We start from the raw sequence: 4,507 nt of genomic DNA on the forward strand, positions 1-4,507 counted from the left end.
TACAAAAAAAGTCCAAAATGTCAAAACAGTATCCCGCCCCACACCCACGATGAACCTGCCTACCTCCCTCCCCTAACTCAACCTCATCAAACCCACTAGACCAGACTCTAAGGAACCCCCCCCCGGAAGTAGTGGCGTCACTAGGGGGGGCAGAGGGGCCATGGCCCCCCAACATTATACTGTGCGTTCCCAACAGGATCCCAGCCACCTCCTGCTCTGGGATGGCGGGTTGTAAGCCCATATTGTGGGTTCCCGACCCCCCATGCCCCAGCATCACTGTGAAGAACAGAGGCGGCACTAGAGGAAGCTGAGCCAATGCTTCCTGTGTAGTAGTGTAGTGCTGACTCCTGTAACAGGCGGAGTGATAACAAATGTACTCTGCCTGTGACAGTGACAGGAGCAATACAGGAAGAATTGGCTCTGCTATCTGCTGCAGCCGCATACTTCGTTCAGCGCTGGCTCCTGTCACACTGATGCTCAGGGATGGTGGGTCAGGAACCAGCCAGCAGTACCAGCCATGGAGGACAGCCACAGCAGCCACCAACCATACCTGCCTGGGGGACAGCAGCAGTCAGCGATGCCTGCAGGAATCGTGAGGAAGAAGTGAAGATTGAAGTCAGTTGAGGTGCTGGTAAACTGCAGTGCATCCGTGTGAAAGCAGCCTTAGGCCCCTTTTACATGATCGGTCTGATCGGGTCCGCCTGTCTTTTTTCAGGTGGACCAATTGGACCCTCCATTCACCTCTATAGAGCAGCAGATGTAAACAGACTTGTGTTCGTTTCCACCCAGTTATCTCCGATCCCCTTAAAAAACAAGGGGATCTGTCCCCTTCTGTCTGGGCGGATCGGATCGGAGGGCCCATAGAGTAGAGCGGGCTGTGTCCATGTCTGCTCTGCTTATGCTGAGTGGACACAGACCTGTCATCTGCCTTCTCCGCTCATTGTGGCCCACAACCAGTTACCAAGTCACTAAAATGGCCCTCGTTCCTCAAAAGGTTGGGCACCCCTGCTGTAGGGACATGAGTCCTGAAAGGAGAGGTGCACTGTAGCAGCCTTTCTCCTTAGTTCCACCACAGTGTGTGGCAGAGGGAAGAAGTCCGGGATAGAGAGGTGTGCTGTACTGTGGCACATCAGGAAACCCACAGGGAAATTATAAAGATCTCCCATAAAGTTAATAAGAGTGTTAGGATTGCCGCCACAGTGGTTGGCAGATCTCACTATTCCTCCTTACCTCCTCCATGCTGAGATCATGGCATCAATACTAGGTTTTATTACTGCGTAAACTGGCACCAGTACGAGGGGCTATTACTGCATAAACTGGCACCAATACTAGGGGCTATTGCTGCGTAAACTGGCACCAATACTAGGGACTATTACTGCATAAACTGGCACTATTGCTAGGGGTTATTACTGTGTAAACTGGCACCATTACTAAGGGTTATTACTATGTAAACTGGCACCAATACTAGGGCTATTACTGCGTAAACTGCCACCAATACTAGGGGCTATTACTGTGTAAACTGGCACCAATACTGGGGGCAATTACTGCGTAAACTGGCACCAATACTGGGGGCTATTACTGCGTAAACTGGCACCAATACTGGGGGCTATTACGGCGTAAACTGGCACCAATACTGGGGGCTATTACTGCGTAAACTGGCACCAATACTGGGGGGCTATTACTGCGTAAACTGCCACCAATACTGGGGGCTATTACTGCGTAAACTGCCACCAATACTGGGGGCTATTACTGCGTAAACTGCCACCAATACTAACAATTGCATATGTGTGTATACGCATGCCACAGATGCAGATTTTTTAATTCTGTGTTATGGATCTGAATGAAGTGCCTGTTTACACACCTGTGAGTATCTCTATTGAAAACAATGCAGCTCCATTCAGATACATAAATATTGCTATATTTCAGGTCCTGTGCCAAGCAGATTCCTCTCTGCATACTGGAGCAGACAGAATCTAGAGCAGCTGTGAATGGCAACCAACCGGCTTCTAGTTTTCATTTTTAAACCTTAACAAAACACCCTAAAGCTAGAAGCTGATTGAGTACCATGCACAGCTGCTCCAGGTTTAGTACATTCTTCTCTTTGTATTTTCTTTCACTGAAAACTATGCATTCTCTGATTGGATGACATGGAGATTGTGACTTTACCACCCCTTCCCTCCACCTCATCCAATCAGAGAAAACCTTGTATTTACTGAACAAAAATAAAATAAAAGACATTCTATGAATGGCGGTGTTTAGCGAGTAACCCATTGTGATCAGTGTGCAGAGGGGAATTATTACATATAACTGCCTAAAAACTGAGTCTTCTTTGATATCAGCCTCTGGTAAAGCCCTGCACAGTAGCACTTAAACTGGAGGAGGGAATTTCTAAGCTAATCAGGCTCCACTGCATTGTACAGTGCTATCAGTCTCCCTTCACACAGAGAGATAATCTCATTGTCCAATCAGCAAGATGGACAGGGTTGGTGACTAAGCTGGATTGCTTAACATGGACCTTGCACTTTCTGCACGGTCCACTTTTTAAATGTGATTACCTCCCAATTCGTTGAAACACTGACAAAACATAGAAAAACAGCTATAAGGGAAACGTTACACAATAAAAACACCTTTTCACCCAGTTTCTGTAGTGCAGAGAGTGATGTAAAAAACCAGCGAATGAAATCCCAAAGAATGCGGAGAACTCTAAAGCTCGCAAGAAGACAGACTGTCTTTTCAACATCTTAACGAGGAGATAGAAAACCCATACAATCCTAGAATAGATTTTTTTTTGTTAAATTGACACTGTTAAGGCACACAATTGCTCTTCTCCCCTTTCTTTTTTTTTTTTTGACATGCCATATTCCCCATGTGTCCAACTGTGTCTCTTATTATCATTTATTTTATTCTTAACCTTGATAGATATTTTGTATCTTTACACGGTATACAGCATTCATTTTACAGAATTTTTCTTTTTTCATTATTTATCGTCATCTTTCTTTTTCTGAGAGTGATTATATTATCAGTTTACTGACAGATAAAACAATCGTAACCCAGAGTTTCCTCTTTATGTCTGTCATGCTCATTGCCCACTCCCCCTTGCGCTCTAGATATAAGCTTAGCACATCCCCCCTGTCCTCTCTTTGGTTTGACAAAAAAGCAGAACCGCTCTGAAACATGTTACCTTTCATCGGGTGATGTCACTTCTGCCCAGACATCCTTCTGGCTTCAGCTACAACGACCCACTTGCGTTCCAGCATGGTTGTGGGCCGCACTAGCAGCGGTCCCTGCTTGTTCCACAGAACCATCAACAGGTGTCCTTCTTCATGCTCCTCTATCTTCAGCGGGACATCTGGACATCGTCGCCCTTAGCAAGAGCCATCAACTCTCGCTAACCATCTCCCATTGGACCCCCATTAGAACTTAGGAACATTGTGTATTCCAGCTAGCTGGCCCATGTGTAACCCCCTCCTATCTTGGGAGTGCAATCTTTTTACTTGTTTTATACACCCTCAATAAACAGTTACACTTAGATGGCCGCACGTTCTTCTTCTTATGTGTCTTCTCGACATCACATTCAGCTAGGTAATGTCGGTAGAAGCTGGGGAAAAGGTCATTTTTTTTCACTCAGAAGTCTTATTCAAAGTATCAGCAAGGGGTAGGGAGCCACATCTAGAAAGTGAACCTTGCTTTTAAGGCTCTTTCACTTGGGACAATAATATTTCTGAACAGTGTCCCTCAGGAAATGTATGAAGATGAACAGTTTGACTTTTCAGATTATTGCAGGAGTGTCTCATAGACCCTTGCTAGTGAGATGGGGTGGGGTTTGTTATTGTTAAGTACCTGCATTCCTTTGTTCTATTGTTGTTCTGTCTGCCTTAGGATAAACTTATTATGGGATGTATTTGTGTATGTGGATTGGCTGCTAAGGAGGAGGGGGGTTGTCCCACAGTATATATCTGTATGTGCCTGTGTTTCAATAAAGAGTTAGTTGTTGCTTTCAGATCCATACAAGCTAAGTTCAGGCTATTTTTTGTATGTAGGGCAGCTGGAATCTCTATACATGTCCAGACTGGAGGAAGCCGTATACTGACAGAAGACCACAAGTACAGTGTGGGTCGGCGCTTCTGTTACAGTTCAAGATCCACTTTAATTACAGCAGAAAATAAAGGTCAACAACACCCTAGCTGTTTTCTGGCAGTGTATTTAGAAAGCAGATCAAAACTGCAAATAATTTAGTACAGAAACCAGTCCCAATTTATAAATTGCAAATGTGCATTAGGTTATTTATCTGGAGATTAGGATTTAAAGATGCATTTACTTCAAAATACCGTTCAAATGCATTTGTCCTTCAACTTTTTGAATTTAAAATGGTTAATAAACTGTACCCTTATAATTTACTTTTTTTTTTTTAATATAATTTTACATTATACTAAAAGTAATGCAAACGCCCATGCAGGATTCCAATCTTTATATTATTTTTTTATCTCCTTTTTAATAAATGATTATG

The sequence above is a fragment of the Pelophylax lessonae genome, assembly GCF_965119305.1.
Source record: "Pelophylax lessonae genome assembly, chromosome: 12".
NCBI classification, from domain to species: Eukaryota; Metazoa; Chordata; class Amphibia; order Anura; family Ranidae; genus Pelophylax; species Pelophylax lessonae.